Source organism: Chenopodium album, chromosome 26 (assembly GCF_948465745.1).
Source record: "Chenopodium album chromosome 26, dcCheAlbu1.1, whole genome shotgun sequence".
In the NCBI taxonomy this organism is placed as follows: Eukaryota; Viridiplantae; Streptophyta; class Magnoliopsida; order Caryophyllales; family Amaranthaceae; genus Chenopodium; species Chenopodium album.
Window position 1 is genome coordinate 20,986,684 of NC_137859.1, and position 14,198 is coordinate 21,000,881.

General features: G+C 39.2%; 1 non-coding gene across 1 annotated transcript; it reads right to left on the reverse strand.

The window, feature by feature from the left end:
• Positions 1-10,175: 10,175 nt before the first annotated feature.
• Positions 10,176-10,281, reverse strand: LOC145618799 (small nucleolar RNA R71). The gene has a single exon (XR_014108044.1). It is a non-coding gene; the product is annotated as a small nucleolar RNA R71 (small nucleolar RNA).
• Positions 10,282-14,198: the final 3,917 nt, after the last annotated feature.

Genomic DNA, 14,198 nt, shown 5'->3' on the forward strand with positions numbered 1-14,198 from the left:
TCCAACATATCAAGTGCTCAAAATCTTCTATGGTGGTTTGAGTCCTCAAGGCAAATCATATCTTGATGGAGGGGCCGGTGGTCCTATCATGAACAAGACCGAAGAAGAAGTTGTGGAAATAATAGAAGATGTGGTGACTTACTATAGAGATTGGCAAGATGGGGAAAGAGATTCTTCAAGCAAGCAATCTTCGTTTTATTCGGTGGACCATCTCAATGCCATCAACAATGTTTCCTCTCAAATGACAAACTTGGGAAAGGAGGTGACCGCAATCAAATCCAAGTTGGAGAGTGTTTCTTCCTCTTCTCAAGCTTCAAATCTTCCCTCCCAATTTAAGGGGACAGGTACTTCTTCTAACTCTCAAACCCCTCCCACTTCACATAATATGCCTATGGGTTGTTTGTTTTGTGACGCATGTGGATCATATGATCATGACTCTAGCAATTGCAATAATGAATGTGTTGATGAGTTTGATAACAATGAGTGTGAGCTTGTGAATTTTGTGTCAAACAACAATGTTCAAAGGTTTGATAATCAAAGATGCCAATGGAATAGGAATTACCAAAACCAAGGCAATTTTGACAACTATAATCATGGTGGTGGATACAGGAACCAAGGGAATAAAGGTTCTCGTGGTAACCATAATAACCAAGGATATAGTGGCCAAAATCAAAGCCAAAATTATGGTAATCAAAACCAAGGCTATGTTAATCAAAACCAAGGTAATGGTAACCATAATCAAGGTGGTGGTAACCATAATCAAGGTTATGGTCAATATCAAAATAGGGATACTTGGAACAATCAAGGAAGGGGCAATTTTCAAAACAATGCTCAAAGAGGTCCCCCACCCGGATTTGTCCCAAAGACTCAAGGTGAAAATTCCTATTCACAACCTTCTTCTCCTAGGACTAATTTGGAAGAATTGATTGATAATCAAACCAAGATCATTAACTCCTATATGGCGGTTAGTGATAAGAAGTTCAATGAAATGATGACTCATAATAAGATGCTTGAGACTCAAATAACCCAACTAGCATACACTCTTAAGGATTATGCTAGTCCTTCTTCTTTACCTTCCCAAGGTGTTGAACCAAATAAACCCGTGTATTCTATTGCCACTAGTGGTGGAAAAAACCTTAGTGAGGGAGTTTCTTGTTCAATGGAGGGAGAAGATGAGAGTGGTGCTATGGAGAATTGATGAGTGACATTTATGTCACTCCTAGGATAGTGTTTATGCCTTGTTTTAGCTTGTCTTAGGGTGTTTTGTAGTTGTTTTGTTCAAATAATGCGTGCATACATGTCTCGATGTGATTTTAATGAAATCGCGTATATTGTTGTATGCTTGCCTTCATTGCGTGTTTGCACCGTTCCCTATACCTTATTGCTTCCCTTAGTTTTTGTGCTTAGGTATTTGAAGTCTTCGATTGCAAAGAAGAAGCCAAGGAATCATGAGAGAAGAATCGAAGAAAGCAAGGTGCAAGGGCGCAAATAATGTGCGGGCGCGCAGCCCTATGAGAACCCGCACAAAATTGGCGAAATTGCAGAATCGAGGCAGAAAGTTTTCCGCGACCTGTGCGCGACATGTGCGCGGGCGCACACCAACACCGCGCGGGCGCACACGCCAAAGCACAAGCCGCGCAACCCACAAATGCGCGGGCGCGCAGGCTGCTGCGAGGGAGCGCAGGCCGCTGCGAGGGCGCACAGACCGCTGCGAGGGCGCACGCGCGGGCGCACAGTTACCATGCGCGGGCGCACAGATCCTTGCGCGGGCGCACAGCGGGTCCTGTTCAGCGTTTTTGCGCGATTCTTTATATATTGCGAGGCTTGTTTGTAAAAGAAAAACTTGATTCCTTTAGATCTTTTTTCCCTAGTTTTAGGAGAGCTTCTCTCTCTTGGTTTAGATTAGAATTAGAGTAGTTTAGAGAGAGAAAGTGAGGGTTTTCCATTGATGAACTTGGATATTGAAGAAGGAGCTTGATTGAATCTTTGCAAATCTTCATCTTCAATTAATGAGCAATCTCTTACTCTCTTTCTTTGTTTTTGTATTTAGTTTTATTTGCTTATTTTGATTTTCCTTCATTGCTTGTTGATCATGTTGATTCTTGATTATTTGTTGATTAATCTTGTTATTATCATGATTAGTGAGTAATTTCCCCATTGAGGGGATGGTTGTGGTGTAGTTGGATCTTGAGCATGTTCTAGGTTTAGAGTTGATTTATTTGTGATTAAAGTCTTTATATGCTTGATATTCTTTAATCTACTTGCAAAATGCATGTTGTTAGTTGATTAAAAGTGAATCTTTGCTAACAAGGAACGAAAGTTGACTTAGTTAAGGTTCATTATTATCGATTGTTATTTGATAGTACCTCCTAGTATATGGTTCTAATGTGGAAGCATAGAGGCTATGTTAGGAGAAGCCAATTGACCCCGGAAGGCGGCTAGATTGGATCTTTTATTTCGATATTTAAGCATGTTTAGTTCATAATTAATTCAACTTCTATGCTTTTGTTTACGTTCAAGTGAATGCTATACCTAAACCATTTCCCTTAATGTTTTATTTCTTGTTTTAGCATCTTTAGACTTTAGTTTATTTATCTCCTATTCCGGACTAGCTTAATTGTCGATAACATTTGGTGGTGTTTAACCGTTCTCTGTGGTTCGACCCCTATGCTTGCCTTATACTCGTATTAGGTTTGTTTAGGTTGTATAAATTGTATTTGATCTAGGTGTAGTCGTTTGACGACGCGATTATTCCCTTGTCAAATTGGCGCCGTTGCCGGGGAACGGCTTCCATTACCAAAGTGTTATCTTATTGAGACTAGTCCATTGTGTATTTTTATCTTTCTATTTGTTGGTTTTTATTTGTGTTGCTTTATTTGAAAAATGGCTTGTATTTCTATTCCTCAATTTGATAATGAACCGTTTTGGGTGTATTTTAATAGACTTGAGGATTTCTTGGATGGTGTTAAGGGTTTTACCAAGGGTGATTATTGTGAAATCATTAATTTGGGATTAAATGAGCATTTTAGAGGAGTGGTTGATAATATGTTAAATGGTGATCTTGAAACTATGTCTTCGGATGAAGCTTGGGATTTCTATTCATGGTTAGCTAGGGATAATTATGATTGGGAGAGGGCCAATCATGAGACTTATGTTCGGGATTCTCATGCTTTTAATGTTGATGCTAATTGTCATGATTTGTCTAATATGAATTCCCATGATGTGCTTGATGCTCCCCATAGTGACCATGTAATGCATGATTTCAACTCCCCTCCCTCTATAGCTCAATGTAATGAGGTACATTCTAATGATGATGAAGTGCATGTTCTTTCTCATATTGCATCAAATTTTTGCATGAATTCTAAAGGTGTGCCCCATAGTTCCCTAGATGATTCCAATGAGCAAGCTTTTGACTCGTCTATCCATGATGATTTGGACTCAATTGAGATTATGGCACAAATATTTCTTGAGTTTCAAACGGTAGCCCATAACCTTATGAGTGAGTTCATTGATAACGCTTCATTAGAAAGAGATGAGTTTGAGAGAAATTTGCCCCCATTCACTCCTGATTTTTAGATGGTAGGCCTTGAGAAAGGTATGGGAGATGTTGTTCAAGATGGTGAAGAGGAGGTTGAGGTTGAATCATTTGGAGTTTTTGAGCTTGAGGGAGATGTAGATCGTGAGGGTTCTTCATTTGAGGATTCCATGATTGATTTCCATGCCCTCATTAGTGATGTGAGACCTTATGGTGAGGGAGTAGCTACCCCTTTTCCCCTTTCTCATACACCTTTCTCTCAAAGGTTTAACCATATCCCCTACTATCCTATGTTCCTCCCTTCTTTTCTCAAAGAACCGCTTAGGAATCCTCCTCCTATCCATGCTTCCGAAGCCCCCAACTCTTTCATTGTTGATGAGGAAAAGAGTTATAATGCCAACCAAAAAGATTTTTGTGAGGAGTGTTTGCCTCCCTATCTTTCTTTTTCTTCTTATTTTATTGTTTTTTCTTTTGATTCTTTTACTTTTTCTTTTCCCCCTTCTCTCAAACATAAAGTCTCCTTGTACTTTATGTTTGCTTGTCATATGAGCATCGCGTATGCTCTATTTCTTGATATGTTTGCCGGTGCATATGACAAGCTTTTGCGTTCTTTGTCGGGTTATTTACTAGATTGGTCTCGCTTGGACGTTAAACAAGCCTTTGCGGGAAGTAACCCGTGTTTTATTTCTTTCATTTTCTTTTGTTTTTAGATTAGATTTTCTCTCATGGACGTGTTTGTGTTCCTTGCTAGGTACACAACTTGATATACTCTTGCGCATTGGTGATGATCAAGAATCAAGGAAATGTGCCTCAACTTACATATCATGTGGAATTCAAGTCTTATTTGTAGAGAGTGTGGCTCATATGAGGTTATTTCGGGTTTTTTGTGTGATTTTGCACTTATCCCATATCCGGTAATATCCTTCTTTTCCCTCTCTCTCTTACTTATTGTGACTTGAAGATCATGTGTTGGTAATGTTGGATTAATTTTTCCTTGTTTTCCCCTCCTTGGTTTCATCGTTCATGATTTGAAAGCTTGGTTTCATTCAAGCTTGGGGGAGGGTATTCTATTATGTTTGGTGGGATGTTGATTCATTTATGCCATGCACGTGAGTTTATGCATTTCCATGTTTTTCATACTTTTGGAAAATCCAAAAATATTTTTGTTTACTTCAAGGCAAGTTTAGCAAAATGTGCTTTGTTTGTACTTATCTTGGACATTATATCTTTTGGATTTGTTTACTCTTGAATGCCTTTCTTCATAAGTGGTTAATGTGTGCACGGTTTGAGAGTGTCATTGGTTGACTCTAGGATATTACATGCTAAGGTAGCCGGGTTAAGAACTTTTAGGGCGCCATGAAGCCTTAGTTCACGGGTATGTGGTAAGATGGTGTTGCTCTCTATAGTGGATTTGGCACCCTTAGTTGGTATTTGCTTAGTTATAATCCCGTGTGAGGTAACACTGTTCTAGCCTTCATCACTTTGTTGTGTGGCGCATTTGGATCCTTAGCTATGCATGTCTTGATCCTTGTTTTGACATATAGCTCCGAAGATCGTGACCGAAGCACTCTGGGGGAGGAAAAGGGCACTTCTTTCTCATTTTTCTTTATCTTCTTTTTATTTTGTTACAAATTTGATTTTCTATTTTGCATAAACCTACTTGCTAACCAATTTGAGCCTTATGTTTCCCGCTCTTGTTTAATTAAACCGCATTACAAACCTAGTGGCCTATGTTAACCGACCCTTATAGTTAGTGAAGCATTGGTATGTGAGGTTTGAGTTTTGAGTTGTTGATCATAAACAAGAAGCACTTTGAGATTTGGTTAGAGTTGAGATTGAAAAGAAATATGCAAATTTATGAAAATCAAGTGAAGTTTCAAGAAAAAGCCGTCCAAATTTTTGAAAAAGGCAAGGACAATGAATAAATTTAAAAAAAAAAAGAAAAAAAAAACAAAAAAACAACAAAGATATTTTAGATGGTTTCATTTTCTTCCTTAGTTTAAGCATTGAGGACAATGCTTTGTTCAAGCTTGGGGGGAATATTGTGTGTTTGTGTTGAATAAGCTTGGGGGAATGGCATTAGTGGTATTTTTGCTTGATATTTAGTGAATTCTTGAGTTATTTTTGAGTGTCGGCCGCACTTTTTGCTTCACTTAGGAAATTTCACCAAATTTTAAATTTTTACCCCACCTTAACCCTTAGCCTTACGTTATAACCAATAAAAAGACCCTTAAACTCTAGTGGGTTAGGTCAAAAGAACGGTGGAGGGAGATAGACTTCAATCCTATGGAAAGAGTATGCATAGTTGAGACGTCGGGATAACCTTCTCAAAGTTTTTCATTTCTTTATCTTTTTCCGGTTCCTTCGTGGAATCTTGAGAAGCTAGCTTAGCTTAAGGGTTGATTTGAAGCTAGTGGAGAGAACGTGGCCCGATTAGTTGGGGCTAGGGTGGATTGAGTCCTAAGTAGTTCTCTATGCTTAGCATGTGTTATGTTTCAATCAACCATTGACATCTTGGAACGTGCATACATTTGTCCATTTAGAAAGGTTTGGATTCATTAGTACTTGTCCTTATCTCTTGTCCATATATGAGCTTGTGTTTTGCTTTTTCTCTTCGTGTTTCTTTTTCTTTTCCTTTTGTTGCCTTGCCTTGACTTTTGTCGAGAGTTGTGGGGTAAGCTCTTAGGAAACCCTCACGAGACCTCACTCGTCCTCATAGGCGACTTTGGGGTTTTAAGGGTTTGTTGCAGCTAAAAACAACCGTGATTCCTACGACAATGAGTTAGTGTACATTCTTTCTCCTTGTTTCTTTTTTGTTTCTTTTGGTTTCAATAATTCCATCTTGTTCTCTTTTGCCTTAGCTTTGCTCGAGGACGAGCAAAGGTTTAGCTTGGGGGAATTTGATGAGTGACATTTATGTCACTCCTAGGATAGTGTTTATGCCTTGTTTTAGCTTGTCTTAGGGTGTTTTGTAGTTGTTTTGTTCAAATAATGCGTGCATACATGTCTCGATGTGATTTTAATGAAATCGCGTATATTGTTGTATGCTTGCCTTCATTGCGTGTTTGCACCGTTCCCTATACCTTATTGCTTCCCTTGGTTTTTGTGCTTAGGTATTTGAAGTCTTCGATTGCAAAGAAGAAGCCAAGGAATCATGAGAGAAGAATCGAAGAAAGCAAGGTGCAAGGGCGCAAATAATGTACGGGCGCGCAGCCCTGTGAGAACCCGCGCAAAATTGGCGAAATTGCAGAATCGAGGCAGAAAGTTTTGCGCGACCTGTGCGCGACATGTGCGCGGGCGCACACCAACACCGCGCGGGCGCACACGCCAAAGCACAAGCCGCGCAACCCACAAATGCGCGGGCGCGCAGGCTGCTGCGAGGAAGCGCAGGCCGCTGCGAGGGCGCACAGACCGCTGCGAGGGCGCACGCGCGGGCGCACAGTTACCATGCGCGGGCGCACAGATCCTTGCGCGGGCGCACAGCGGGTCATGTTCAGCGTTTTTGCGCGATTCTTTATATATTGCGAGACTTGTTTGTAAAAGAAAAACTTGATTCCTTTAGATCTTTTTTCCCTAGTTTTAGGAGAGCTTCTCTCTCTTGGTTTAGATTAGAATTAGAGTAGTTTAGAGAGAGAAAGTGAGGGTTTTCCATTGATGAACTTGGATATTGAAGAAGGAGCTTGATTGAATCTTTGCAAATCTTCATCTTCAATTAATGAGCAATCTCTTACTCTCTTTCTTTGTTTTTGTATTTAGTTTTATTTGCTTATTTTGATTTTCCTTCATTGCTTGTTGATCATGTTGATTCTTGATTATTTGTTGATTAATCTTGTTATTATCATGATTAGTGAGTAATTTCCCCATTGAGGGGATGGTTGTGGTGTAGTTGGATCTTGAGCATGTTCTAGGTTTAGAGTTGATTTATTTGTGATTAAAGTCTTTATATGCTTGATATTCTTTAATCTACTTGCAAAATGCATGTTGTTAGTTGATTAAAAGTGAATCTTTGCTAACAAGGAACGGAAGTTGACTTAGTTAAGGTTCATTATTATCGATTGTTATTTGATAGTACCTCCTAGTATATGGTTCTAATGTGGAAGCATAGAGGCTATGTTAGGAGAAGCTAATTGACCCCGGAAGGCGGCTAGATTGGATCTTTTATTTCGATATTTAAGCATGTTTAGTTCATAATTAATTCAACTTCTATGCTTTTGTTTACGTTCAAGTGAATGCTATACCTAAACCATTTCCCTTAATGTTTTATTTCTTGTTTTAGCATCTTTAGACTTTAGTTTATTTATCTCCTATTCCGGACTAGCTTAATTGTCGATAACATTTGGTGGTGTTTAACCGTTCTCTGTGGTTCGACCCCTATGCTTGCCTTATACTCGTATTAGGTTTGTTTAGGTTGTATAAATTGTATTTGATCTAGGTGTAGTCGTTTGACGACGCGATTATTCCCTTGTCAAGAATGAAGTTGAGAAGGTTGAGTCTTAAGAAGTTTGATGAGTGACATTTTTGGCACTCATTTGGTTCCTTTTTGGATGATTTTTATTCCATTTTATCTCTCCTTTATTTCGTTTTCTTTAGTTTTATTCTAGTTTTCTTCATTTTATGCTTTTTGTAGTTAGTTTCTCTATTTTGTGCTTTTTCTTGTTTATTTGTTTTTTTTCCCTTTTATTTGCTTTTTCTCCTTTGTTTGTAGGTTGTGATTGATTGTCCAAGGATTCCCGGGCTTCCTTTCCATGGTTTTCCATTGATTTTCATGCTTAAAGCTTGTGCAAGAAGTTTCAAGTCAATGTGGGGTTCAAGGAGCATGCTTCAAGGTCTTGATTATGCCTTCTTCATGGCTCATTTTCTTCAAGAAATTCAAGGAAGTTGCTGCCTATCTTGTCCTCCATCATCATCATCTAGGATGCGTGCACCTCGTGAGCAAGGGCAAAGAAGAAAGGAGGATGCTACAGCTGTGTGCGGGCGCACAAGAGTGATGTGCGGCCGCACATCCCTGAGTGTGCTCCCGCACACACTATTCTCTCTCCTCCGAGCGCCCGCACCAACGTGGGTCTATTTTTGGACGTCTTTCCCAACTTCCTTTTGTTTTTGATAGTTATTTCTTTCCTTATTTAGGGAGAGAAAGAGATCTTCAATTAGATAGATTTTATATTAGATTAGATTTTTAGAGAGAGAAAAACATTAGTTCTTAGCATTTTTAGAGAGAGAAAGTGTGGGTTTGATGAATGATGATTGAAGATTGCTTCATTTGATTGGATTTCTATCAAGTTTGTAAGGATTCTTTACTCTTTAATGCAATTCAAAATTTGATTTCATTAGTATTGTTGCTTGATTTGGTTAATTGATAGTTTAATTGATTTGATTGAATTTGTTGATTTCAATTGTTGAATTTGGTAATGGTGATTAGTTTAGTTTTGATTTTGATGTTCTTTATGGATTGTGAGTAGTTTAATTGCTAGGGTGGTGGTGAAGCATGTATTGATGATGAATTGAGATTAATTTGGGGGAAATCGATTGAGTTGATAATGTGATTAAATTGGTTGATTGATTTTGTGCATGTGTGTGCTTGATTAGGCTTGATCACCCTTGTTATTCACACTAGATTGCATTGTAGGTTCACATTGATACGGGCCATTGATTTGTGGCTTACATTTACTCGATTGAGTTATCTTGTGACGTTTCCTAGCTAGAGTTTGATGTAGTTGACACTAATTAGACCTCTAGGAGAATAGCTTGATTGACTCTCTTGGTTGCAATCTCGGTTTTCCCTCACATTGTTTGATTTAATCGGTAAATTCCCCAAGTTGATTGAACTTCATCGTTAATGCATGTGGATCCATTCCCCTAGTGTCTTAGCATTCATTTAATACTAGCATTTTTCATTGCCTAGCCTATCATTATTGTCTTCCATACCAAATACCCCTATTAGATTCCGGAATAGCTTAATCTTGGCGCCATGCATTCATTCTCCATTCTCTAGGGTTCGACCTTGACTTGCCGCTAGACTATTAGGGGTTGGTTAAGCTATAAATATTGTTTGATAGGGCAAGGTGGTAGCCCAACGACCTACCATTTAGCCACGTCAAAATGGCGCCGTTGCCGGGGAATGGTGTTGTGTATGCATGTTGTTTTTGAGTCTATTCCACTCTATTTTAAAAATACAAAAAGATTTTACACTTAGGCTACACTTGTAGCCGTGCTATTAATTTTGTCTTTGAGTTGTGTGTGTGTAGATCCCAAGTCATGGGAGGTAGTTCAAGGGTTACCTTGAAGGAGCTTGGAGTTCCCGGGGCTTATAGGCATGAGAGCGCGATAGCTCTACCTATATCACCGGAGAATGATTTTGAAATAAAGCCGGCAATGATCACTCTTATTGATAGGAGACAATATGGGGGGGCAAAGAACGAGATCCCATTGAACCATCTTAAGGAGTTCGAAAAATATTGTAACACAATCAAAATCAATGGAGTTCCTCAAGAATTCATCCGCCTTAAGTTGTTCCCTTTCTCCCTCATAGGAAGATCTTTGGAATGGCTAGATAAAGAGATGAAGCCCAATTCCTTGAAAACTTGGGATGATGTCACCAAAGCTTTCTTGTTCCGTTTCTACCCTCAAAAGAAAACGGCGGAAGCAAGAGCTTTGATTCAAAGGTTCAAGCAAAAGCCTAATGAGAGCCTTTATGAAGCATGGGAAAGGTTTAAGGATTATCAAAGGGAGTGTCCACACCATGGGATTCCTACCTACCAAATCATACATATCTTTTATGGTGGGTTGAGTGCTAATGGGAGAGCAAGTTTGGATGCCGGAGCCGGAGGCCCAATCATGAACAAGACGGAAGAAGAAGTGGTTGATGCTATTGATGAAGTGGCTCGTCATTATATGAATTGGCAAGAAGTGGAAAGAGAACCAACAAGCAAGGGTTACTCAATCGAACAACTTAGTGTCATTAATGACTTAACCACTTTGATTGAGGATTTAGGGAAAGAAGTTAAGTCCCTCAAGGAAAAGCTTGAGAAGCCTCTTTCCCAAGCTCCAATTCTTCCCTCCTAAATTAAGGGGAGAGGTACATCTTCTCACTCTAATTCTAAACTTTCTACTTGTTGCATGATTGTGGAATGTTGGCCATGTCAATTATGTGTAATGAATGATCATAATGCTTCTATGTGCCCAAATGTTTCTTGTAGTGAATGTGATGGAAGTGAAATGGAACACATGAATTATGTCAATAATCATGCTTGTGAACTTAGAAATGATGTTCAAAGGAATATTGGAAATAGGAATTATCATATGAATCATCATAATTATAACCAAAATGGAGGTTATAGAAATCATGAATGCCAAGAGATTCATGGTAACTATAACCATCATGGTTGTGATGATCATGGTCATGGCTATAGACATGGGGATCATAACCAAGGTTATGAGAACTATGGTCAACAAAGGAGCCAAAATGAAACAAGAGGTAATTGGAATAATCAATCTAGGGGATATTTTCAAGCAAGTTTTCAAGATGATTCCCCAATTGATTTATTTCCAAATGCTCAAGGTTTAAATGATAATTCCCGTGACCAATCATTTTCTTCTAGAGAATTTTTGGAAAGTGTCATTGAGAAGCAAGCCAAGACTATGGAAATGTGTATGGTTTTGAATGAGGAGAAATTTAATTACATGTTGGCTTATAACAAGGATTTGAGTGAAAAACTTTCTCAATTGACTAGTATATTCAAGGAGTATGCAAACTCTTCTTCTTCTTTGACTCCACCTAGCCTAGATTCTAGGAACCCTATGGATGCCATTGTTACTAGAAGTGGTAGGGTCCTTGAGGGAGGTGTGCCTAAGAAGAGTGTTGCCAATGAGAGAACTAGTAAGAATTCCATTGAAATTGAAGGTGATGAATGCCCTTTGAGCGGAAATGTTGGTGAGGAACAAGTAGAGAAGGTGATAGAGAAAGAGAGAGAGGTTTGCAAACAAAGGCTCCCCTATCCTCAAAGATATAATAGATATAAGTTGGATGAGCAATTTGGGAAGTTTGTAGAGATGCTTAAGCAACTTCATTTAACTCTTCCTTTCACCGATGTTGTTGAACAAATGCCAAATTATGCTAAATTCCTCAAGGAAATTTTGAGTGGAAAAAGGACTTGTGATGTGGCGGAGACCATTAGCCTTACCGAGCATTGTAGTGCAATCATCATGAATAAGATGCCTCCTAAGTTGAAGGATCCCGGAAATTTTTCCATTCCTTGTGCTATCAACAAGACCCAAATTGATAATGCCTTATGTGATTTAGGAGCTAGTGTTAGCCTTATGCCATATTCGGTTTATCAAAGGTTAGGTCTAGGAGAACTTCTACCTTCAAAGATTACCTTGCAATTAGCCGATAGATAAATCAAGATTCCTAAGGTAAAGGTAGAAGATGTACCTTTGAGGGTTGGAAAATTTGTTATTCAGGTTGATTTTGTAGTATTGGACATGGATGAAGATGCTACAATACCTATCATCCTAGGTAGACCTTTCCTTGCTACATCGGGGGCTATGATAGATGTGAAAAGTGCTAAGATATCTCTTAAGATAGGGGAGGAAGAAATTGAGTTTGATTTGAATGAAGGAATGAAATATCCTTCCTCTTCTTTAGAAAATTGCATGAGAGTTGAAGTGCTTGATAATATTGTGAATTCCATGCATGAGCACTTGCTCACATCTAACGATCCTCTTGAGTGTGTTTTATTGAACAAGGAAAAGATAGGTATCTCAACCAAGGAAGAGCAATTGTATGAAAATTTGCTTAATGAAGGCAATATAGGGAGTGGAGAAGAAACTTGCATGGGGATATCAAGTCAAGATGCTTTGCAAGTGGCCTCAACCAAAGAAGGTAAAGGTGTTCCCATGGTAGAGCTAAAACCTCTACCATCACACCTTAGGTATGAATTCTTAGGCCCTAATTCTACATATCCCGTCATTGTTAGTGCATCCTTGAGTGAGAGCCAAGCTCAAGCGTTATGTGGTGTTTTGAGAAAGCACCAAGGTGCTTTGGGGTACACAATTGATGATCTTAAAGGCATAAGCCCCGCCTTGTGTACACATCACATAACACTTGAGGAAGGCACCCTTCCTTCTATTGAACGACAAAGGAAACTACACCACCAAATGGGAGAAGTAGTTAAGAAAGAGATCACCAAGCTTTTGGATGCGGGAATTATATTCCCCATTTCAAGCTCAAGGTGGGTCTCCCCCGTGCATGTCGTTCCTAAGAAGGGGGGTATGACCGTAGTTGAGAATGAGAAAGGTGAACTCATTCTAACTCGAACGGTCACCGGTTGGAGGATGTGTATAGACTATAGACGTCTAAACACATCAACCAAAAAGGATCATTTCCCTCTCCCTTTTATTGACCAAATGCTTGAAAGGTTGACTAGGCACAAATTCTATTGCTTTCTTGATGGATACTCGGGATTCTTTCAAATTCCTATTCACCCCGAGGATCAAGAAAAGACAACCTTCACATGCCCCTATGGTACTTTTGCTTATAGAAGAATGCCCTTTGGGTTGTGTAATGCTCCGGCGACCTTTCAAAGGTGCATGATGAGCATTTTTGGGGACATGCTTGAAGAGGAAATGGAAGTTTTCATGGATGATTTTTCCGTGGGAGGTGTTTCATTTGAGGATTGCCTCAAAAATCTTGAAAGATGCTTAGAGAGATGTGAAAAAGTCAACTTGGTGCTTAATTGGGAAAAATGCCACTTCATGGTGGAAGAAGGGATTGTTCTAGGTCATAAAATTTCCAATAAAGGCATCGAGGTTGACAAGGCTAAGATTGAGGTGATTGAGAAGTTGCCTCCTCCGGTCAATGTGAAAGGGGTACGATCATTCTTGGGTCATGCCGGATTTTATAGAAGGTTTATCAAAGACTTTTCTCTTATTGCTAAGCCCTTAAATGATCTCCTCCAAAAAGATGTTGATTTTGTCTTTAATGATGCTTGCTTGGAAGCTTTTAATAAATTGAAGAAAGCTTTGACTTCTACTCCTATTGTCCAAGCCCCTAGATGGGATTTGCCATTTGAGCTCATGTGTGATGCAAGTGATACGGCTATAGGAGGTGTGTTGGGTCAAAGAATTGACAAAAAGCTCCATGTCATCTATTATATGTCAAAGACTCTCAATGGTGCTCAAAGAAATTACACAACAACGGAAAAGGAATTCTTGGCTATTGTTCATTCTTTTGAGAAATTCCGTTGTTACTTGTTGGGGTCTAAGACTATAGTTTTCACCGATCATGCAGCTTTGAAGTATCTCTTTGGAAAAAAAGAATCCAAACCGAGGTTGATTCGTTGGGTCCTTGAGCTACAATCTTTTGATCTTGAGATCCGAGATAAAAAAAGGTGCTGAAAATGTTGTTGCGGATCATTTGTCTAGACTTGAAGATTTTCAAGTTCAAGACGATGGGTCTCCTATAGAGGACCGGATGTTGGATGATTCTTTGTATGTTATCAATATGAAAGAGCTCCCATGGTTTGCCGATTTGGTGAATTTTCTTGCTTTTGGGGAGTTTCCTCTTTCCTTTTCCAACAATCAAAAGAGAAAGCTTAAGAGAGAAGCAAGGCACTATGTGTGGGATGAGCCAATCTTGTACAAAAGAGGTGGATGGATTGTTGCG